Source organism: Peromyscus maniculatus, chromosome 20, assembly GCF_049852395.1.
Source record: "Peromyscus maniculatus bairdii isolate BWxNUB_F1_BW_parent chromosome 20, HU_Pman_BW_mat_3.1, whole genome shotgun sequence".
NCBI classification, from domain to species: Eukaryota; Metazoa; Chordata; class Mammalia; order Rodentia; family Cricetidae; genus Peromyscus; species Peromyscus maniculatus.
The window spans coordinates 30,388,835-30,414,070 of NC_134871.1; positions in this window are offsets into that span (position 1 = coordinate 30,388,835).

Below are 25,236 nucleotides of genomic sequence, written 5' to 3' on the forward strand. Positions count from 1 at the left end.
GAACACCATTCTTGTGCTAATCTGGCCATACAAAGTGCAAATAGCTTTCGCGTCTGTTCCCAGAAAGTACAGTGTATTGGAGTGAAGAGAAGCTCCTGTTTTACTTAGTTTCAAATACTGAGTTGAACTAGTTTTGTCCCGTTTGTGTAGGAAGCACAGTTCTTTGGTTCTGAGCTAGCTCACTGTACTGGCCCTATAGGAAACACAGTAGAGAGCAAGAATGCCCCTTTCTCAAAAGCAGAGTGGTTCTCTTGCATGGCACACTAGGGTTCAATTAAACTTCCTAAACGGAGTTGAATCATGTTCACTTTCAAGTTCTAGCAGCAGGGTTCATTCAGACTAAGAACACCACTCTTGTGCTATTCTGGCCATACACAGGACAAATAGCATTCTCATCTGTTCCCACTGAGTACAGTGTATTGGACTGAAGAGAAGCTCCTGTTTTACTTATTTTCCAATACTGTGTTGAACTATATATGCCGCCTTTGTCTAATAAGCACAGTTCTTTGGTTCTGTGCTAGCTCACTGTACTGGCCCTATAGGACACACAGTAGAGTGCAAGATTGCCCGTTTCTCGAAAGCAGAGTGTTTCTCTTGCATGGCACAATAGGGTTCACTTTAACTTCCTAAACCAGTTGAATCACGTTCAGTTTCAAGTTCTAGCAGCAAGTGCTCATTCAGGCTAAGAACACAACTCTTGTGCTATTATGGCCATACACAGTGCAAATAGCATTCACGTCTGTTCCCAACGAGTACAGTGTATTGGACTGAAGAGAAGCTCCTGTTTTACTTAGTTTAGAATTCTGAGTTGAATTAGATAAGCCCCGTTTGTGTAGGAAGCACAGTTCTTTGGTTCTGAGCTAGCTCACTCTACTGGCCCTATAGGAAACACAGTAGAGTGCAAGAATGCCCGTTTCTCAAAAGAAGAGTGTTTCTCTTGCATGGCACACTATCGTTCAATTAAACTTCCTAAACGGAGTTGATTCACGTTCAGCTTCAAGTTCTAGCAGCAAAGGTTCATTCAGGCTAAGAACACCACTCTTGTGCTTTTCTGGCCATACATATTGCAAATAGCATTCGCGTCTGTTCCCAGCGAGTACAGTGTATTGGACTGAAGAGAACCTCCTGTTTTACTTAGTTTCCAATACTGAGTTGAACTAGATATGCCCCGTTTGTGTAGGAAGCACAGTTTTTTGGTTCTGAGCTTGCTCACTATACTGGCCCTATAGGAAACACAGTACAGTGCAAGAATGCCCTCTTCTCAAAAGCAGAGTGTTTCTCCTGCAAGGCACATTTGGGTTCAGATAAACTTCCTAAACGGAGTTGAATCACATTAAGTTTCTAGTTCTAGCAGAAAGCGTTTTCAGGCTAAGCACACCACTCTTGTGCTATTCTGGCCATACACAGGGCAAATAGCATTCGCGTCTGTTCCCAGCGATTACAGTGTATTGGACTGAAGAGAAGCTCCTGTTTTACTTAGCTTCCAATACTGAGTTGAACTAGATTTGCCCCGTTTGTGTAGGAAGCACAGTTCTTTGGTTCTGAGCTAGTTCACTCTACTGGCCCTTTAGGAACCATAGTAGAGTGCAAGAATGCCTGTTTCTCAAAAGCCGAGTGTTTCTCTTGCATGGCACACTAGGGTTCATTTAAACTTCCAAAACGGAGTGATCATCTTCAGTTTCAAGTTCTACCAGCAAGGGTTCATTCAGGCTAAGAACACCACTCTTGTGCTATTCTGGCCATACACAGTGCAAATAGCATTCGCCACTGTTCCCAGCGAGTACAGTGTATTGGACTGAAGAGAAGCTCCTGTTTTACCTCGCTCCCAATACTGAGTTGAACTAGATATGCCCTGTTTGTGTAGGAAGCACAGTTCTTTGGTTCTGAGCTAGGTCACTGTACTGGCGCTTTAGGAAACATAGTAGAGTGCAAGAATGCCCGTTTCTCAAAAGCAGAGTGTTTCTATTGCATGGCACACTAGGGATCACTTAAATTTCAAAAACGGAGTTGATTCATGTTGAGTTTCAAGTTCCAGCAGCAAGAGTTCATTCAGGCTAAGAACACCACTCTTGTGCTATTCTGGCCATACACAGTGCAAATAGCAATCGCGTCTGTTCCCAGCGAGTACAGTGTATTGGACTGAAGAGAAGCTCCTGTTTTACTTAGTTTCCAATACTGAGTTGACCTAGATATGCCCCGTTTGTGTAGGAAGCACAGTTCTTTGGTTCTGAGCTAGCTCACTGTACTGGCCCTATAGGAAACACAGTAGAGTGCAAGAATGCCCATTTCTCAAAAGCAGAGTGTTTTTCTTGCATGGCACACTACAGTTCAATTAAATTTCCTAAACGGAGTTGAATCACGTCCAGTTTAAAGTTCTTTCAGCAAGGGTTCATTCAGGCTACGAACAAAACTTATGTGCTATTCTGGTCATACACAGCACAAATAGCATTATCGTCTGTTCCCAGCGTGTACAGTGTATTGGACTGAAGAGAAGCTCCTGTTTTACTTAGTTTCCAATACTGAGTTGAACTAGATATGCCCCGTTTGTGTATGAAGCATGGTTCTTTTGTTCTGAGCTTTCTCACTGTACTGGCCCTATAGGAAACACAGTAGAGTGCAAGAATGCCCTTTTCTCAAAAGCAGAGTGTTTCTCCTGCATGGCACACTAGGGTTCAATTAAACTTCATAAACGGAGTTGAATCACATTAAGTTTCTAGTTCTAACAGAAAGGGTTCATTCAGTAAAAGAACACCACTCTTTTGCTATTCTGGCCATACACAGTGCAAATAGCATTCGCATTTGTTCCCAGCGAGTATAGTGTATTGGACTGAAGAGTAGGTCCAGTTTTACTTAGTTTTCAATACTGACTTGAACTAGATATGCCCGATTTGTGTAGGAAGCACAGTTCTTTGGTTCTGAGCTAGCTCACTCCACTGGCCCTTTAGGAAACATAGTAGAGTGCAAGACTGCCCTTTTCTCAAAAGCAGAGTGTTTCTCTTGCTTGGCACACTAGGGTTCAATTAAACTTCCTAAACGGAGTTGAATCATGTTCAGTTTCAAGTTCTAGCAGCAAGGGTTCATTCATGCTAAGAACACCACTCTTGTGCTATTTTGGCCATACAAAGTGCAAATATCATTCGCGTCTGTTCCCACTGAGTACAGTGTATTGGACTGAAGAGAAGCTCCTGTTTTACTTAGTTTCTAATACGGAGTTCGACTAGATATGCCCCGTTTGTGTAGCACTCACAGTTCTTTTGTTCTGAGCTAGCTCAATGTACTGGCCCTATAGGAAACACAGTAGAGTGCATGAATGCCCGTTTCTCAAAAGCAGAGTGTTTCTCTTGCATGGCACACTAGGGTTCAATTAAACTTACTAAATGGAGTTGAATCACGTTCCGTTTCAAGTTCTAGCAGCAAGGGTTCATTCAGGATAAGAACTCCACTCTTGTGCTATTCTGGCCATACACAGTGCAAATAGCATAAGCGTCTGTACCCAGCGAGTACAGCGTATTGGAATGAAGAGAAGCTCCTGTTCTAGTTAGTTTCCAATACTGAGTTGAACTAGATATGCCCCCTTTGTGTGGGAAGCACAGTTCTTTTGTTCTTCCCTAGCTCACTGTACTGGCCCAATAGGAAACACCGTAGAGTGCTAGAATGCCCTTTTCTCAAAAGCAGAGTGTTTTTCTTGCATGGCACACAACTGTTCAATTAAACTTCCTAAACGGAGTTGAATCACGTTCAGTTTTAAGTACTATCAGCAAGGGTTAATTCAGGCTAAGATCACCACTGTTGTGTTTTTCTGGCCATACACAGTGCAAATAGCATTCGCGTCTGTTCCCAGCGAATACAGTGTATAGGACTGAAGAGAAGCTCCTGTTTACATAGTTTCCAATACTGAGTTGAATTAGATATACCAGGTTTGTGTAGGAAGCACTGTTCTTTGGTTTTGACCGAGGTCAATGTACTGGCCTTTAGGAAACATAGTAGAGTACAAGAATGCCCGTTTCTCAAAAGCAGAGTGTTTCTATTGCATGGCACACTAGGGTTAAATTAAACTTCCAAAACGGAGTTGATTCATGTTGAGTTTCAAGTTCCAGCAGCAAGGGTTCATTCAGGCTAAGAACACCATTCTTGTGCTATTCTGGCATACACCGCGAAAACCCTGAGCATTATCGTCTTTTCCCAGCGTGTACAGTGTATTGGACTGAAGAGAAGCTCCTGTTTTACTTAGTTTCCAATACTGAGTTGAACTAGTTTTGCCCCGTGTGTGTATGAAGCACAGTTCTTTGGTTCTGAGCTAGCTCACTGTACTGGCCCTATAGGAAACACAGTAGAGAGCAAGAATGCCCGTTTCTCAAAAGCAGAGTGTTTCTCCTGCATGGCACATTATGGTTCAATTAAACTTCATAAACGGAGTTGAATCACATTAAGTTTCTAGTTCTAGCAGAAAGGGTTCATTCAGGCTAAGAACACCACTCTTGTGCTATTATGGCCATACACAGTGCAAATAGCATTCGCGTCTGTTCCCAGCGAGTACAGTGTATTGGACTGAAGAGAAGCTCCTGTTTTACTTAGTTTCCAATACTGAGTTGAACTAGATAAGACCCGTTTGTGTAGGAAGCACAGTTCTTTTGTTCTGAGCTAGCTCACTGTACTGGCCCTGTAGGAAACAGTAGAGTGCAAGAATGCCCGTTTCTCAAAAGCAGAGTGTTTCTCTTGGATGGCACACTAGCGTCCAGTTAAACTTCCTAAACGGAGTTGAATCACGTTCAGTTTCAAGTTCCAGCAGCAAGGGTTCATTCAGGCTAAGAACACCACTCTTGTGCTATTCTGGCCAAACACAGTGCAAATAGCTTTCGCGCATGTTCCCAGCGAGTACATTGTATTGGACTGAAGAGAACCTCCTGTTTTACTTAGTTTCCAATACTGAGTTGAACTAGATATGCCCCGTTTGTGTAGGAAGCACAATTTTTTGGTTCTGAGCTTGCTCACTATACTGGCCCTATAGGAAACACAGTACAGTGCAAGAATGCCCGCTTCTCAAAAGCACAGTGTTTCTTCTGCAAGGCACATTAGGTTTCAAATAAACTTCCTAACCGGAGTTGAATCACATTAAATTTCTAGTTCTAGCAGAAAGCATTTTCAGGCTAAGTACACCACTCTTCTGCTATTCTGGCCATACACAGTGCAAATAGCATTCACGTCTGTTCCCAGCGATTACAGTGTATTGGACTGAAGAGAAGCTCCTGTTTTACTTAGCTTCCAATACTGAGTTGAACTAGATATGCCCCGTTTGTGTAGGAAGCACAGTTCTTTGGTTCTGAGCTTGTTCACTCTACTGGCCCTTTAGGAAACATAGTAGAGTGCAAGAATGCCTGTTTCTCAAAAGCAGAGTGTTTCTCTTGCATGGCACACTAGGGTTCATTTAAACTTCCAAAACGGAGTGATCATCTTCAGTTTCAAGTTCTACCAGCAAGGGTTCATTCAGGCTAAGAACACCACTCTTGTTCTATTCTGGCCATACACAGTGCAAATAGCATTCGCCACTGTTCCCAGCGAGTACAGTGTATTGGACTGAAGAGAAGCTCCTGTTTTACTTAGCTTCCAATACTGAGTTGAACTAGATATGCCCTGTTTGTGTAGGAAGCACAGTTCTTTGGTTCTGAGCTAGCTCACTCTACTGGCCCTTTAGGAAACATAGTAGAGTGCAAGAATGCCTGTTTCTCAAAAGTAGAGTGTTTCTCTTGCATGGCACACTAGGGTTCAATTAAACTTCCTAAACGGAGTTGAATCATGTTCAGTTTCAAGTTCCAGCAGCAAGGGTTCATTCAGGCTAATAACACCATTCTTATGCTAATCTGGCCATACAAAGTGCAAATAGCTTTCGCGTCTGTTCCCAGAAAGTACAGTGTATTGGTGTGAAGAGAAGCTCCTGTTCTACTTAGTTTCCAATACTGAGTTGAACTAGTTTTGCCCCGTGTGTGTATGAAGCACAGTTCTTTGGTTCTGAGCTAGCTCACTGTACTGGCCCTATAGGAAACACAGTAGAGAGCAAGAATGCCCGTTTCTCAAAAGCAGAGTGTTTCTCCTGCATGGCACATTATGGTTCAATTAAACTTCATAAACGGAGTTGAATCACATTAAGTTTCTAGTTCTAGCAGAAAGGGTTCATTCAGGCTAAGAACACCACTCTTGTGCTATTATGGCCATACACAGTGCAAATAGCATTCGCGTCTGTTCCCAGCGAGTACAGTGTATTGGACTGAAGAGAAGCTCCTGTTTTACTTAGTTTCCAATACTGAGTTGAACTAGATAAGACCCGTTTGTGTAGGAAGCACAGTTCTTTTGTTCTGAGCTAGCTCACTGTACTGGCCCTGTAGGAAACAGTAGAGTGCAAGAATGCCCGTTTCTCAAAAGCAGAGTGTTTCTCTTGGATGGCACACTAGCGTCCAGTTAAACTTCCTAAACGGAGTTGAATCACGTTCAGTTTCAAGTTCCAGCAGCAAGGGTTCATTCAGGCTAAGAACACCACTCTTGTGCTATTCTGGCCAAACACAGTGCAAATAGCTTTCGCGCATGTTCCCAGCGAGTACATTGTATTGGACTGAAGAGAACCTCCTGTTTTACTTAGTTTCCAATACTGAGTTGAACTAGATATGCCCCGTTTGTGTAGGAAGCACAATTTTTTGGTTCTGAGCTTGCTCACTATACTGGCCCTATAGGAAACACAGTACAGTGCAAGAATGCCCGCTTCTCAAAAGCACAGTGTTTCTTCTGCAAGGCACATTAGGTTTCAAATAAACTTCCTAACCGGAGTTGAATCACATTAAATTTCTAGTTCTAGCAGAAAGCATTTTCAGGCTAAGTACACCACTCTTCTGCTATTCTGGCCATACACAGTGCAAATAGCATTCACGTCTGTTCCCAGCGATTACAGTGTATTGGACTGAAGAGAAGCTCCTGTTTTACTTAGCTTCCAATACTGAGTTGAACTAGATATGCCCCGTTTGTGTAGGAAGCACAGTTCTTTGGTTCTGAGCTTGTTCACTCTACTGGCCCTTTAGGAAACATAGTAGAGTGCAAGAATGCCTGTTTCTCAAAAGCAGAGTGTTTCTCTTGCATGGCACACTAGGGTTCATTTAAACTTCCAAAACGGAGTGATCATCTTCAGTTTCAAGTTCTACCAGCAAGGGTTCATTCAGGCTAAGAACACCACTCTTGTTCTATTCTGGCCATACACAGTGCAAATAGCATTCGCCACTGTTCCCAGCGAGTACAGTGTATTGGACTGAAGAGAAGCTCCTGTTTTACTTAGCTTCCAATACTGAGTTGAACTAGATATGCCCTGTTTGTGTAGGAAGCACAGTTCTTTGGTTCTGAGCTAGCTCACTCTACTGGCCCTTTAGGAAACATAGTAGAGTGCAAGAATGCCTGTTTCTCAAAAGTAGAGTGTTTCTCTTGCATGGCACACTAGGGTTCAATTAAACTTCCTAAACGGAGTTGAATCATGTTCAGTTTCAAGTTCCAGCAGCAAGGGTTCATTCAGGCTAATAACACCATTCTTATGCTAATCTGGCCATACAAAGTGCAAATAGCTTTCGCGTCTGTTCCCAGAAAGTACAGTGTATTGGTGTGAAGAGAAGCTCCTGTTCTACTTAGTTTCCAATACTGAGTTGAACTAGTTTTGCCCCGTGTGTGTATGAAGCACAGTTCTTTGGTTCTGAGCTAGCTCACTGTACTGGCCCTATAGGAAACACAGTAGAGAGCAAGAATGCCCGTTTCTCAAAAGCAGAGTGTTTCTCCTGCATGGCACATTATGGTTCAATTAAACTTCATAAACGGAGTTGAATCACATTAAGTTTCTAGTTCTAGCAGAAAGGGTTTATTCAGGCTAAGCACACCACTCTTGTGCTATTCTGGCCATACACAGTGCAAATAGCATTCGCGTCTGTTCCCAGTGAGTACAGTGTATTTGACTGAAGAGAAGCTCCTGTTTTACTTAGTTTCCAATACTGAGTTGAACTAGATGTGCCCCGTTTGTTTAGGAAGCACATTTCTTTTGTTCTGAACTAGCTCACTGTACTGGCCCTAAGGAAACACAGTAGAGTATAAGAATGCCCGTTTCTCAAAAGCAGAGTGTTTCTCTTGCATGGCACACGAGGGTTCAATTAAACTTCCTAAAAGGAGTTGAATCACGTTCAGTTTCAAGTTCAAGCAGCAAGGGTTCATTCAGGCTAAGAACACCACTCTTGTGCTATTCTGGCCAGAAACAGTGCAAATAGCATTCGCGTCTGTTCCCAGTGAGTACAGTGTATTGGACTGAAGAGAAGCTCCCGTTTTACTTAGTTTCAAATACTGAGTTGAACTAGATATGCCCCGTTTGTGTAGGAAGCACAGTTCTTTTGTTCTGAGCTAGCTCACTGTACTGGCCCTATAGGACACACAGTAGAGTGCAAGAAGCCCGTTTCTCAAAAGCAGAGTGTTTCTCTTGCATGGCACAATAGGGTTCACTTTACCTTCCTAAACCAGTTGAATCACGTTCAGTTTCAAGTTCTAGCAGCAAGTGCTCATTCAGGTTAAAAACACCACTCTTGTGCTATTCCTGCCTGACACAGTGCAAATAGCATTCGCGTCTGTTCCCAGCGAGTACAGTGTATTGGACTGAAGAGAAGCTCCTGTTTTACTTAGTTTCCAATACTGAGTTGAACTCTATATGCCGCGTATGTGTAGGATGCACAGTTCTTTGGTTCTGAGCTACCTCACTTTACTGACCCTATAGGAACACAGTAGAATGCAATAATGCCCGTTTCTCGAAATGAGAGTGTTTCTCTTGCATGGCACACTAGGGTTCAATTTAACTTCCTAAACCAGTTGAATCACGTTCAGTATCAAGTTCAAGCAGCAAGGGTTCCTTCAGGCTAAGAACACCACTCTTGTGCTATTCTGGCCAAACACAGTGCAAATAACTTTCGCGCATGTTCCCAGCGAGTACATTGTATTGGACTGAAGAGAACCTCCTGTTTTACTTAGTTTCCAATACTGAGTTGAACTAGATATGCCCCGTTTGTGTAGGAAGCACAATTTTTTGGTTCTGAGCTTGCTCACTATACTGGCCCTATAGGAAACACAGTACAGTGCAAGAATGCCCGCTTCTCAAAAGCAGAGTGTTTCTCCTGCAAGGCACATTAGGGTTCAAATAAACTTCCTAAACGGAGTTGAATCACATTAAGTTTCTAGTTCTAGCAGAAAGCATTTTCAGGCTAAGTACACCACTCTTGTGCTATTCTGGCCATACACAGTGCAAATAGCATTCACGTCTGTTCCCAGCGATTACAGTGTATTGGACTGAAGAGAAGCTCCTGTTTTACTTAGCTTCCAATACTGAGTTGAACTAGATATGCCCCGTTTGTGTAGGAAGCACAGTTCTTTGGTTCTGAGCTTGTTCACTCTACTGGCCCTTTAGGAAACATAGTAGAGTGCAAGAATGCCTGTTTCTCAAAAGCAGAGTGTTTCTCTTGCATGGCACACTAGGGTTCATTTAAACTTCCAAAACGGAGTGATCATCTTCAGTTTCAAGTTCTACCAGCAAGGGTTCATTCAGGCTAAGAACACCAATCTTGTTCTATTCTGGCCATACACAGTGCAAATAGCATTCGCCACTGTTCCCAGCGAGAACAGTGTATTGGACTGAAGAGAAGCTCCTGTTTTACTTAGCTTCCAATACTTAGTTGAACTAGATATGCCCTGTTTGTGTAGGAAGCACAGTTCTTTGGTTCTGAGCTAGCTCACTCTACTGGCCCTTTAGGAAACATAGTAGAGTGCAAGTTGCCTGTTTCTCAAAAGTAGAGTGTTTCTCTTGCATGGCACACTAGGGTTCAATTAAACTTCCTAAACGGAGTTGAATCATGTTCAGTTTCAAGTTCCAGCAGCAAGGGTTCATTCAGGCTAATAACACCATTCTTATGCTAATCTGGCCATACAAAGTGCAAATAGCTTTCGCGTCTGTTCCCAGAAAGTACAGTGTATTGGTGTGAAGAGAAGCTCCTGTTCTACTTAGTTTCCAATACTGAGTTGAACTAGTTTTGCCCCGTGTGTGTATGAAGCACAGTTCTTTGGTTCTGAGCTAGCTCACTGTACTGGCCCTATAGGAAACACAGTAGAGAGCAAGAATGCCCGTTTCTCAAAAGCAGAGTGTTTCTCCTGCATGGCACATTATGGTTCAATTAAACTTTATAAACGGAGTTGAATCACATTAAGTTTCTAGTTCTAGCAGAAAGGGTTTATTCAGGCTAAGCACACCACTCTTGTGCTATTCTGGCCATACACAGTGCAAATAGCATTCGCGTATGTTCCCAGCGTGTACAGTGTATTGGACTGAAGAGAAGCTCCTGTTTTACTTAGTTTCCAATACTGAGTTGAACTAGATATGCCCCGTTTGTTTAGGAAGCACATTTCTTTTGTTCTGAACTAGCTCACTGTACTGGCCCTAAGGAAACACAGTAGAGTATAAGAATGCCCGTTTCTCAAAAGCAGAGTGTTTCTCTTGCATGGCACACGAGGGTTCAATTAAACTTCCTAAAAGGAGTTGAATCACGTTCAGTTTCAAGTTCAAGCAGCAAGGGTTCATTCAGGCTAAGAACACCACTCTTGTGCTATTCTGGCCAGAAACAGTGCAAATAGCATTCTCGTCTGTTCCCAGTGAGTACAGTGTATTGGACTGAAGAGAAGCTCCCGTTTTACTTAGTTTCAAATACTGAGTTGAACTAGATATGCCGCGTTTGTGTAGGAAGCACAGTTCTTTTGTTCTGAGCTAGCTCACTGTACTGGCCCTATAGGACACACAGTAGAGTGCAAGAAGCCCGTTTCTCAAAAGCAGAGTGTTTCTCTTGCATGGCACAATAGGGTTCACTTTACCTTCCTAAACCAGTTGAATCACGTTCAGTTTCAAGTTCTAGCAGCAAGTGCTCATTCAGGTTAAAAACACCACTCTTGTGCTATTCCTGCCTGACACAGTGCAAATAGCATTCGCGTCTGTTCCCAGCGAGTACAGTGTATTGGACTGAAGAGAAGCTCCTGTTTTACTTAGTTTCCAATACTGAGTTGAACTCTATATGTCGCGTATGTGTAGGATGCACAGTTCTTTTGTTCTGAGCTACCTCACTTTACTGACCCTATAGGAACACAGTAGAATGCAATAATGCCCGTTTCTCGAAATGAGAGTGTTTCTCTTGCATGGCACACTAGGGTTCAATTTAACTTCCTAAACCAGTTGAATCACGTTCAGTATCAAGTTCAAGCAGCAAGGGTTCCTTCAGGCTAAGAACACCATTCTGTGCTATTCTGGCCATAAACATTGCAAATAGCATTCGCGTCTGTTCCCAGCGAGTACAGTGTATTGGACTGAAGAGAATCTCCTGCTTTACTTAGTTTCCAATACTGAGTTGAACTCTATATGCCGCGTATGTGTAGGATGCACAGTCTTTTGGTTCTGAGCTAGCTCACTCTACTGGCCGTATAGGAAACCGTAGAGTGCCAGAATGCCCGTTTCTCAAAAGCAGAGTGTTTCTCTTGCATGGCACACTAGCGTTCAATTAAACTTCCTAAACGGAGTTGAATCACGTTCAGTTTCAAGTTCTAGCAGCAAGTGTTCATTCAGGCTAAGAACACCACTCTTGTCCTATTCTGGCCATATATAGTGCAAATAGCATTCGCGTCTGATCCCAGCGAGTACAGTGTATTGAACTGAAGAGAAGCTCCTGTTTTACTTAGTTTCCAATACTGAGTTGACCTAGATATGCCCCGTTTGTGTAGAAAGCACAGTTCTTTGGTTCTGAGCTAGCTCACTGTACTGGCCCTATAGGAAACACAGTAGAGTGCAAGAATGCCCATTTCTCAAAAGCAGAGTGTTTTTCTTGAATGTCACACTACAGTTCAATTAAATTTCCTAAACGGAGTTGAATCACGTCCAGTTTAAAGTTCTTTCAGCAAGGGTTCATTCAGGCTAAGAACAAAACTTATGTGCTATTCTGGTCATACACAGCGCAAATAGCATTATCGTCTGTTCCCATGTGTACAGTGTATTGGACTGAAGAGAAGCTCCTGTTTTACTTAGTTTCCAATACTGAGTTGAACTAGATATGCCCCGTTTGTGTATGAAGCACGGTTCTTTTGTTCTGAGCTTTCTCACTGTACTGGCCCTATAGGAAACACAGTAGAGTGCAAGAATGCCCTTTTCTCAAAAGCAGAGTGTTTCTCCTGCATGGCACACTAGGGTTCAATTAAACTTCCTAAACGGAGTTGAATCACATTAAGTTTCTAGTTCTAGAAGAAAGGGTTCATTCAGGAAAAGAACACCACTCTTTTGCTATTCTGGCTATACACAGTGCAAATAGCATTCGCATCTGTTCCCAGCGAGTATAGTGTATTGGACTGAAGAGAAGGTCCAGTTTTAGTTAGTTTTCAATACTGACTTGAACTAGATATGCCCGATTTGTGTAGGAAGCACAGTTCTTTGGTTCTGAGCTAGATCACTCTACTGGCCCTTTAGGAAACATGGTAGTGTGCAAGAATGCCCGTTTCTCAAAAGCAGTATGTTTCTCTTGCATGGCACACAAGGGTTCAATTAAACTTCCTAAACGGAGTTGAATCACGTTCAGTTTCAAGTTCTAGTAGCAAGGGTTCATTCAAGCTAAGAACACCACTCTTGTGCTATTCTGGGCATACACAGTGCAAATAGCATTCGCGTCTGTTCCCAGCGAGTACAGTGTATTGGACTGAAGACAAGGTCCTGTTTTACTTAGTTTCCAATACTGAGTAGAACTAGATATGCCCCGTTTGTGTAGGAAGCACAGTTCTTTGGTTCTGAGCTAGGTCACTGTACTGGCCCTTTAGGAAACATAGTAGAGTGCAAGAATGCCCTTTTCTCCAAAGCAGAGTGTTTCTCTTGCTTGGCACACTAGGGTTCAATTAAACTTCCTAAACGGAGTTGAATCATGTTCAGTTTCAAGTTCTAGCAGCAAGGGTTCATTCAGGCTAAGAACACCACTCTTGTGCTATTTTGGCCATATAAAGTGCAAATAGCATTCGCGTCTGTTCCCAGTGAGTACAGTGTATTGTACTGAAGAGAAGCTCCTGTTTTACTTAGTTTCTAATACGGAGTTCGACTAGATATGCCCCGTTTGTGTAGCACTCACAGTTCTTTTGTTCTGAGCTAGCTCACTGTACTGGCCATATAGGAAACACAGTAGAGTGCAAGAATGCCCGTTTCTCAAAAGCAGAGTGTTTTTCTTGCATGGCACAGTAGGGTACAATTAAACTTACTAAACGGAGTTGAATCACGTTCCTTTTCAAGTTCTAGCAGCAAGGGTTCATTCAGGATAAGAACACCACTCTTGTGCTATTCTGGCCATACACAGTGCAAATAGCATACGCGTCTGTACCCAGCGAGTACAGCGTATTGGAATGAAGAGAAGCTCCTGTTCTAGTTAGTTTCCAATACTGAGTTGAACTAGATATGCCCCCTTTGTGTGGGAAGCACAGTTCTTTTGTTCTTCCCTAGCACACTGTACTGGCAAAATAGGAAACACCGTAGAGTGCTAGAATGCCCTTTTCTCAAAAGTAGAGTGTTTTTCTTGCATGGCACACTACTGTTCAATTAAACTTCCTAAACGGAGTTGAATCACATTCAGTTTCAAGTTCTATCAGAAAGGGTTCATTCAGACTAAGAACACCACTCTTGTACTATTCTGGCCATACACAGTGCAAATAGCATTCGCGTCTGTTCCCAGCGAGTACAGTGTATTGGACAGAAGACAAGCTCCTGTTTTACTTAGTTTCAAATTCTGCGTTGAACGAGATATGCCCCGTATGTGTAGGAAGCACAGTTCTTTGGTTCTGAGGTAGCTCACTGTACTGGCCCTTTAGGAAACCTAGTAGAGTGCAAGAATGCCCGTTTCTCAAAAGCAGAGTGTTCTATTGCATGGCACACTAGGGTTCAATTAAAATTTCTAAACGGAGTTGAATCACGTTCAGTTTTAAGTTCTAGCAGCACGGGTTCATTCAGGCTCAGATCACCACTCTTGTGCTATTCTGGCCATACACAGTGCAAATAGCATTTGCGTCTGTTCCCATCGAGTACAGTGTAGAGGACTGAAGAGAAGCTCCTGTTTTACATAGTTTCCAATACTGAGTTGAATTCGATATACCCGGTTTGTGTAGGAAGCACAGTTCTTTGGTTTTGACCTAGGTCACTGTACTGGCCCTTTAGGAAACATAGTAGAGTGCAAGAATGCCCTTTTCTCAAAAGCAGATTGTTTCTCTTGCATGGCACACTAGGGTTCATTTAAACTTCCAAAACGGAGTGATCATCTTCAGTTTCAAGTTCTACCAGCAAGGGTTCATTCAGGCTAAGAACAACACTCTTGTTCTATTCTGGCAATACACAGTGCAAATAGCATTCGCCACTGTTCCCAGCGAGTACAGTGTATTGGACTGAAGAGAAGCTCCGGTTTTACTTAGCTTCCAATACTGAGTTGAACTAGATATGCCCCGTTTGTGTAGGAAGCACAGTTCTTTGGTTCTGAGCTTGTTCACTCTAGTGGCCCTTTAGGAAACATAGTAGAGTGCAAGAATGCCTGTTTCTCAAAAGCAGAGTGTTTCTCTTGCATGGCACACTAGGGTTCATTTAAACTTCCAAAACGGAGTGATCATCTTCAGTTTCAAGTTCTACCAGCAAGGGTTCATTCAGGCTAAGAACACCAATCTTGTTCTATTCTGGCCATACACAGTGCAAATAGCATTCGCCACTGTTCCCAGCGAGAACAGTGTATTGGACTGAAGAGAAGCTCCTGTTTTACTTAGCTTCCAATACTTAGTTGAACTAGATATGCCCTGTTTGTGTAGGAAGCACAGTTCTTTGGTTCTGAGCTAGCTCACTCTACTGGCCCTTTAGGAAACATAGTAGAGTGCAAGAATGCCTGTTTCTCAAAAGTAGAGTGTTTCTCTTGCATGGCACACTAGGGTTCAATTAAACTTCCTAAACGGAGTTGAATCATGTTCAGTTTCAAGTTCCAGCAGCAAGGGTTCATTCAGGCTAATAACACCATTCTTATGCTAATCTGGCCATACAAAGTGCAAATAGCTTTCGCGTCTGTTCCCAGAAAGTACAGTGTATTGGTGTGAAGAGAAGCTCCTGTTCTACTTAGTTTCCAATACTGAGTTGAACTAGTTTTGCCCCGTGTGTGTATGAAGCACAGTTCTTTGGTTCTGAGCTAGCTCACTGTACTGGCCCTATAGGAAACACAGTAGAGAGCAAGAATGCCCGTTTCTCAAAAGCAGAGTGTTTCTCCTGCATGGCACATTATGGTTCAATTAAACTTTATAAACGGAGTTGAATCACATTAAGTTTCTAGTTCTAGCAGAAAGGGTTTATTCAGGCTAAGCACACCACTCTTGTGCTATTCTGGCCATACACAGTGCAAATAGCATTCGCGTATGTTCCCAGCGTGTACAGTGTATTGGACTGAAGAGAAGCTCCTGTTTTACTTAGTTTCCAATACTGAGTTGAACTAGATATGCCCCGTTTGTTTAGGAAGCACATTTCTTTTGTTCTGAACTAGCTCACTGTACTGGCCCTAAGGAAACACAGTAGAGTATAAGAATGCCCGTTTCTCAAAAGCAGAGTGTTTCTCTTGCATGGCACACGAGGGTTCAATTAAACTTCCTAAAAGGAGTTGAATCACGTTCAGTTTCAAGTTCAAGCAGCAAGGGTTCATTCAGGCTAAGAACACCACTCTTGTGCTATTCTGGCCAGAAACAGTGCAAATAGCATTCTCGTCTGTTCCCAGTGAGTACAGTGTATTGGACTGAAGAGAAGCTCCCGTTTTACTTAGTTTCAAATACTGAGTTGAACTAGATATGCCGCGTTTGTGTAGGAAGCACAGTTCTTTTGTTCTGAGCTAGCTCACTGTACTGGCCCTATAGGACACACAGTAGAGTGCAAGAAGCCCGTTTCTCAAAAGCAGAGTGTTTCTCTTGCATGGCACAATAGGGTTCACTTTACCTTCCTAAACCAGTTGAATCACGTTCAGTTTCAAGTTCTAGCAGCAAGTGCTCATTCAGGTTAAAAACACCACTCTTGTGCTATTCCTGCCTGACACAGTGCAAATAGCATTCGCGTCTGTTCCCAGCGAGTACAGTGTATTGGACTGAAGAGAAGCTCCTGTTTTACTTAGTTTCCAATACTGAGTTGAACTCTATATGTCGCGTATGTGTAGGATGCACAGTTCTTTTGTTCTGAGCTACCTCACTTTACTGACCCTATAGGAACACAGTAGAATGCAATAATGCCCGTTTCTCGAAATGAGAGTGTTTCTCTTGCATGGCACACTAGGGTTCAATTTAACTTCCTAAACCAGTTGAATCACGTTCAGTATCAAGTTCAAGCAGCAAGGGTTCCTTCAGGCTAAGAACACCATTCTGTGCTATTCTGGCCATAAACATTGCAAATAGCATTCGCGTCTGTTCCCAGCGAGTACAGTGTATTGGACTGAAGAGAATCTCCTGCTTTACTTAGTTTCCAATACTGAGTTGAACTCTATATGCCGCGTATGTGTAGGATGCACAGTCTTTTGGTTCTGAGCTAGCTCACTCTACTGGCCGTATAGGAAACCGTAGAGTGCCAGAATGCCCGTTTCTCAAAAGCAGAGTGTTTCTCTTGCATGGCACACTAGCGTTCAATTAAACTTCCTAAACGGAGTTGAATCACGTTCAGTTTCAAGTTCTAGCAGCAAGTGTTCATTCAGGCTAAGAACACCACTCTTGTCCTATTCTGGCCATATATAGTGCAAATAGCATTCGCGTCTGATCCCAGCGAGTACAGTGTATTGAACTGAAGAGAAGCTCCTGTTTTACTTAGTTTCCAATACTGAGTTGACCTAGATATGCCCCGTTTGTGTAGAAAGCACAGTTCTTTGGTTCTGAGCTAGCTCACTGTACTGGCCCTATAGGAAACACAGTAGAGTGCAAGAATGCCCATTTCTCAAAAGCAGAGTGTTTTTCTTGAATGTCACACTACAGTTCAATTAAATTTCCTAAACGGAGTTGAATCACGTCCAGTTTAAAGTTCTTTCAGCAAGGGTTCATTCAGGCTAAGAACAAAACTTATGTGCTATTCTGGTCATACACAGCGCAAATAGCATTATCGTCTGTTCCCATGTGTACAGTGTATTGGACTGAAGAGAAGCTCCTGTTTTACTTAGTTTCCAATACTGAGTTGAACTAGATATGCCCCGTTTGTGTATGAAGCACGGTTCTTTTGTTCTGAGCTTTCTCACTGTACTGGCCCTATAGGAAACACAGTAGAGTGCAAGAATGCCCTTTTCTCAAAAGCAGAGTGTTTCTCCTGCATGGCACACTAGGGTTCAATTAAACTTCCTAAACGGAGTTGAATCACATTAAGTTTCTAGTTCTAGAAGAAAGGGTTCATTCAGGAAAAGAACACCACTCTTTTGCTATTCTGGCTATACACAGTGCAAATAGCATTCGCATCTGTTCCCAGCGAGTATAGTGTATTGGACTGAAGAGAAGGTCCAGTTTTAGTTAGTTTTCAATACTGACTTGAACTAGATATGCCCGATTTGTGTAGGAAGCACAGTTCTTTGGTTCTGAGCTAGATCACTCTACTGGCCCTTTAGGAAACATGGTAGTGTGCAAGAATGCCCGTTTCTCAAAAGCAGTATGTTTCTCTTGCATGGCACACAAGGGTTCAATTAAACTTCCTAAACGGAGTTGAATCACGTTCAGTTTCAAGTTCTAGTAGCAAGGGTTCATTCAAGCTAAGAACACCACTCTTGTGCTATTCTGGGCATACACAGTGCAAATAGCATTCGCGTCTGTTCCCAGCGAGTACAGTGTATTGGACTGAAGACAAGGTCCTGTTTTACTTAGTTTCCAATACTGAGTAGAACTAGATATGCCCCGTTTGTGTAGGAAGCACAGTTCTTTGGTTCTGAGCTAGGTCACTGTACTGGCCCTTTAGGAAACATAGTAGAGTGCAAGAATGCCCTTTTCTCCAAAGCAGAGTGTTTCTCTTGCTTGGCACACTAGGGTTCAATTAAACTTCCTAAACGGAGTTGAATCATGTTCAGTTTCAAGTTCTAGCAGCAAGGGTTCATTCAGGCTAAGAACACCACTCTTGTGCTATTTTGGCCATATAAAGTGCAAATAGCATTCGCGTCTGTTCCCAGTGAGTACAGTGTATTGTACTGAAGAGAAGCTCCTGTTTTACTTAGTTTCTAATACGGAGTTCGACTAGATATGCCCCGTTTGTGTAGCACTCACAGTTCTTTTGTTCTGAGCTAGCTCACTGTACTGGCCATATAGGAAACACAGTAGAGTGCAAGAATGCCCGTTTCTCAAAAGCAGAGTGTTTTTCTTGCATGGCACAGTAGGGTACAATTAAACTTACTAAACGGAGTTGAATCACGTTCCTTTTCAAGTTCTAGCAGCAAGGGTTCATTCAGGATAAGAACACCACTCTTGTGCTATTCTGGCCATACACAGTGCAAATAGCATACGCGTCTGTACCCAGCGAGTACAGCGTATTGGAATGAAGAGAAGCTCCTGTTCTAGTTAGTTTCCAATACTGAGTTGAACTAGATATGCCCCCTTTGTGTGGGAAGCACAGTTCTTTTGTTCTTCCCTAGCACACTGTACTGGCAAAATAGGAAACACCGTAGAGTGCTAGAATGCCCTTTTCTCAAAAGTAGAGTGTTTTTCTTGCATGGCACACTACTGTTCAATTAAACTTCCTAAACGGAGTTGAATCACATTCAGTTTCAAGTTCTATCAGAAAGGGTTCATTCAGACTAAGAACACCACTCTTGTACTATTCTGGCCATACACAGTGCAAATAGCATTCGCGTCTGTTCCCAGCGAGTACAGTGTATTGGACAGAAGACAAGCTCCTGTTTTACTTAGTTTCAAATTCTGCGTTGAACGAGATATGCCCCGTATGTGTAGGAAGCACAGTTCTTTGGTTCTGAGGTAGCTCACTGTACTGGCCCTTTAGGAAACCTAGTAGAGTGCAAGAATGCCCGTTTCTCAAAAGCAGAGTGTTCTATTGCATGGCACACTAGGGTTCAATTAAAATTTCTAAACGGAGTTGAATCACGTTCAGTTTTAAGTTCTAGCAGCACGGGTTCATTCAGGCTCAGATCACCACTCTTGTGCTATTCTGGCCATACACAGTGCAAATAGCATTTGCGTCTGTTCCCATCGAGTACAGTGTAGAGGACTGAAGAGAAGCTCCTGTTTTACATAGTTTCCAATACTGAGTTGAATTCGATATACCCGGTTTGTGTAGGAAGCACAGTTCTTTGGTTTTGACCTAGGTCACTGTACTGGCCCTTTAGGAAACATAGTAGAGTGCAAGAATGCCCTTTTCTCAAAAGCAGATTGTTTCTCTTGCATGGCACACTAGGGTTCATTTAAACTTCCAAAACGGAGTGATCATCTTCAGTTTCAAGTTCTACCAGCAAGGGTTCATTCAGGCTAAGAACAACACTCTTGTTCTATTCTGGCAATACACAGTGCAAATAGCATTCGCCACTGTTCCCAGCGAGTACAGTGTATTGGACTGAAGAGAAGCTCCGGTTTTACTTAGCTTCCAATACTGAGTTGAACTAGATATGCCCCGTTTGTGTAGGAAGCACAGTTCTTTGGTTCTGAGCTTGTTCACTCTAGTGGCCCTTTAGGAAACATAGTAGAGTGCAAGAATGCCTGTTTCTCAAAAGCAGAGTGTTTCTCTTGCATGGCACACTAGGGTTCATTTAAACTTCCAAAACGGAGTGATCATCTTCAGTTTCAAGTTCTACCAGCAAGGGTTCATTCAGGCTAAGAACACCAATCTTGTTCTATTCTGGCCATACACAGTGCAAATAGCATTCGCCACTGTTCCCAGCGAGAACAGTGTATTGGACTGAAGAGAAGCTCCTGTTTTACTTAGCTTCCAATACTTAGTTGAACTAGATATGCCCTGTTTGTGTAGGAAGCACAGTTCTTTGGTTCTGAGCTAGCTCACTCTACTGGCCCTTTAGGAAACATAGTAGAGTGCAAGAATGCCTGTTTCTCAAAAGTAGAGTGTTTCTCTTGCATGGCACACTAGGGTTCAATTAAACTTCCTAAACGGAGTTGAATCATGTTCAGTTTCAAGTTCCAGCAGCAAGGGTTCATTCAGGCTAATAACACCATTCTTATGCTAATCTGGCCATACAAAGTGCAAATAGCTTTCGCGTCTGTTCCCAGAAAGTACAGTGTATTGGTGTGAAGAGAAGCTCCTGTTCTACTTAGTTTCCAATACTGAGTTGAACTAGTTTTGCCCCGTGTGTGTATGAAGCACAGTTCTCTGGTTCTGAGCTAGCTCACTGTACTGGCCCTATAGGAAACACAGTAGAGAGCAAGAATGCCCGTTTCTCAAAAGCAGAGTGTTTCTCCTGCATGGCACATTATGGTTCAATTAAACTTTATAAACGGAGTTGAATCACATTAAGTTTCTAGTTCTAGCAGAAAGGGTTTATTCAGGCTAAGCACACCACTCTTGTGCTATTCTGGCCATACACAGTGCAAATAGCATTCGCGTCTGTTCCCAGCGTGTACAGTGTATTGGACTGAAGAGAAGCTCCTGTTTTACTTAGTTTCCAATACTGAGTTGAACTAGATATGCCCCGTTTGTTTAGGAAGCACATTTCTTTTGTTCTGAACTAGCTCACTGTACTGGCCCTAAGGAAACACAGTAGAGTATAAGAATGCCCGTTTCTCAAAAGCAGAGTGTTTCTCTTGCATGGCACACGAGGGTTCAATTAAACTTCCTAAAAGGAGTTGAATCACGTTCAGTTTCAAGTTCAAGCAGCAAGGGTTCATTCAGGCTAAGAACACCACTCTTGTGCTATTCTGGCCAGAAACAGTGCAAATAGCATTCTCGTCTGTTCCCAGTGAGTACAGTGTATTGGACTGAAGAGAAGCTCCCGTTTTACTTAGTTTCAAATACTGAGTTGAACTAGATATGCCGCGTTTGTGTAGGAAGCACAGTTCTTTTGTTCTGAGCTAGCTCACTGTACTGGCCCTATAGGACACACAGTAGAGTGCAAGAAGCCCGTTTCTCAAAAGCAGAGTGTTTCTCTTGCATGGCACAATAGGGTTCACTTTACCTTCCTAAACCAGTTGAATCACGTTCAGTTTCAAGTTCTAGCAGCAAGTGCTCATTCAGGTTAAAAACACCACTCTTGTGCTATTCCTGCCTGACACAGTGCAAATAGCATTCGCGTCTGTTCCCAGCGAGTACAGTGTATTGGACTGAAGAGAAGCTCCTGTTTTACTTAGTTTCCAATACTGAGTTGAACTCTATATGTCGCGTATGTGTAGGATGCACAGTTCTTTTGTTCTGAGCTACCTCACTTTACTGACCCTATAGGAACACAGTAGAATGCAATAATGCCCGTTTCTCGAAATGAGAGTGTTTCTCTTGCATGGCACACTAGGGTTCAATTTAACTTCCTAAACCAGTTGAATCACGTTCAGTATCAAGTTCAAGCAGCAAGGGTTCCTTCAGGCTAAGAACACCATTCTGTGCTATTCTGGCCATAAACATTGCAAATAGCATTCGCGTCTGTTCCCAGCGAGTACAGTGTATTGGACTGAAGAGAAGCTCCTGTTTTACTTAGTTTCCAATACTGAGTTGAACTCTATATGTCGCGTATGTGTAGGATGCACAGTTCTTTTGTTCTGAGCTACCTCACTTTACTGACCCTATAGGAACACAGTAGAATGCAATAATGCCCGTTTCTCGAAATGAGAGTGTTTCTCTTGCATGGCACACTAGGGTTCAATTTAACTTCCTAAACCAGTTGAATCACGTTCAGTATCAAGTTCAAGCAGCAAGGGTTCCTTCAGGCTAAGAACACCATTCTGTGCTATTCTGGCCATAAACATTGCAAATAGCATTCGCGTCTGTTCCCAGCGAGTACAGTGTATTGGACTGAAGAGAATCTCCTGCTTTACTTAGTTTCCAATACTGAGTTGAACTCTATATGCCGCGTATGTGTAGGATGCACAGTCTTTTGGTTCTGAGCTAGCTCACTCTACTGGCCGTATAGGAAACCGTAGAGTGCCAGAATGCCCGTTTCTCAAAAGCAGAGTGTTTCTCTTGCATGGCACACTAGCGTTCAATTAAACTTCCTAAACGGAGTTGAATCACGTTCAGTTTCAAGTTCTAGCAGCAAGTGTTCATTCAGGCTAAGAACACCACTCTTGTCCTATTCTGGCCATATATAGTGCAAATAGCATTCGCGTCTGATCCCAGCGAGTACAGTGTATTGAACTGAAGAGAAGCTCCTGTTTTACTTAGTTTCCAATACTGAGTTGACCTAGATATGCCCCGTTTGTGTAGAAAGCACAGTTCTTTGGTTCTGAGCTAGCTCACTGTACTGGCCCTATAGGAAACACAGTAGAGTGCAAGAATGCCCATTTCTCAAAAGCAGAGTGTTTTTCTTGAATGTCACACTACAGTTCAATTAAATTTCCTAAACGGAGTTGAATCACGTCCAGTTTAAAGTTCTTTCAGCAAGGGTTCATTCAGGCTAAGAACAAAACTTATGTGCTATTCTGGTCATACACAGCGCAAATAGCATTATCGTCTGTTCCCATGTGTACAGTGTATTGGACTGAAGAGAAGCTCCTGTTTTACTTAGTTTCCAATACTGAGTTGAACTAGATATGCCCCGTTTGTGTATGAAGCACGGTTCTTTTGTTCTGAGCTTTCTCACTGTACTGGCCCTATAGGAAACACAGTAGAGTGCAAGAATGCCCTTTTCTCAAAAGCAGAGTGTTTCTCCTGCATGGCACACTAGGGTTCAATTAAACTTCCTAAACGGAGTTGAATCACATTAAGTTTCTAGTTCTAGAAGAAAGGGTTCATTCAGGAAAAGAACACCACTCTTTTGCTATTCTGGCTATACACAGTGCAAATAGCATTCGCATCTGTTCCCAGCGAGTATAGTGTATTGGACTGAAGAGAAGGTCCAGTTTTAGTTAGTTTTCAATACTGACTTGAACTAGATATGCCCGATTTGTGTAGGAAGCACAGTTCTTTGGTTCTGAGCTAGATCACTCTACTGGCCCTTTAGGAAACATGGTAGTGTGCAAGAATGCCCGTTTCTCAAAAGCAGTATGTTTCTCTTGCATGGCACACAAGGGTTCAATTAAACTTCCTAAACGGAGTTGAATCACGTTCAGTTTCAAGTTCTAGTAGCAAGGGTTCATTCAAGCTAAGAACACCACTCTTGTGCTATTCTGGGCATACACAGTGCAAATAGCATTCGCGTCTGTTCCCAGCGAGTACAGTGTATTGGACTGAAGACAAGGTCCTGTTTTACTTAGTTTCCAATACTGAGTAGAACTAGATATGCCCCGTTTGTGTAGGAAGCACAGTTCTTTGGTTCTGAGCTAGGTCACTGTACTGGCCCTTTAGGAAACATAGTAGAGTGCAAGAATGCCCTTTTCTCCAAAGCAGAGTGTTTCTCTTGCTTGGCACACTAGGGTTCAATTAAACTTCCTAAACGGAGTTGAATCATGTTCAGTTTCAAGTTCTAGCAGCAAGGGTTCATTCAGGCTAAGAACACCACTCTTGTGCTATTTTGGCCATATAAAGTGCAAATAGCATTCGCGTCTGTTCCCAGTGAGTACAGTGTATTGTACTGAAGAGAAGCTCCTGTTTTACTTAGTTTCTAATACGGAGTTCGACTAGATATGCCCCGTTTGTGTAGCACTCACAGTTCTTTTGTTCTGAGCTAGCTCACTGTACTGGCCATATAGGAAACACAGTAGAGTGCAAGAATGCCCGTTTCTCAAAAGCAGAGTGTTTTTCTTGCATGGCACAGTAGGGTACAATTAAACTTACTAAACGGAGTTGAATCACGTTCCTTTTCAAGTTCTAGCAGCAAGGGTTCATTCAGGATAAGAACACCACTCTTGTGCTATTCTGGCCATACACAGTGCAAATAGCATACGCGTCTGTACCCAGCGAGTACAGCGTATTGGAATGAAGAGAAGCTCCTGTTCTAGTTAGTTTCCAATACTGAGTTGAACTAGATATGCCCCCTTTGTGTGGGAAGCACAGTTCTTTTGTTCTTCCCTAGCACACTGTACTGGCAAAATAGGAAACACCGTAGAGTGCTAGAATGCCCTTTTCTCAAAAGTAGAGTGTTTTTCTTGCATGGCACACTACTGTTCAATTAAACTTCCTAAACGGAGTTGAATCACATTCAGTTTCAAGTTCTATCAGAAAGGGTTCATTCAGACTAAGAACACCACTCTTGTACTATTCTGGCCATACACAGTGCAAATAGCATTCGCGTCTGTTCCCAGCGAGTACAGTGTATTGGACAGAAGACAAGCTCCTGTTTTACTTAGTTTCAAATTCTGCGTTGAACGAGATATGCCCCGTATGTGTAGGAAGCACAGTTCTTTGGTTCTGAGGTAGCTCACTGTACTGGCCCTTTAGGAAACCTAGTAGAGTGCAAGAATGCCCGTTTCTCAAAAGCAGAGTGTTCTATTGCATGGCACACTAGGGTTCAATTAAAATTTCTAAACGGAGTTGAATCACGTTCAGTTTTAAGTTCTAGCAGCACGGGTTCATTCAGGCTCAGATCACCACTCTTGTGCTATTCTGGCCATACACAGTGCAAATAGCATTTGCGTCTGTTCCCATCGAGTACAGTGTAGAGGACTGAAGAGAAGCTCCTGTTTTACATAGTTTCCAATACTGAGTTGAATTCGATATACCCGGTTTGTGTAGGAAGCACAGTTCTTTGGTTTTGACCTAGGTCACTGTACTGGCCCTTTAGGAAACATAGTAGAGTGCAAGAATGCCCTTTTCTCAAAAGCAGATTGTTTCTCTTGCATGGCACACTAGGGTTCATTTAAACTTCCAAAACGGAGTGATCATCTTCAGTTTCAAGTTCTACCAGCAAGGGTTCATTCAGGCTAAGAACAACACTCTTGTTCTATTCTGGCAATACACAGTGCAAATAGCATTCGCCACTGTTCCCAGCGAGTACAGTGTATTGGACTGAAGAGAAGCTCCGGTTTTACTTAGCTTCCAATACTGAGTTGAACTAGATATGCCCTGTTTGTGTAGGAAGCACAGTTCTTTGGTTCTGAGCTAGCTCACTCTACTGGCCC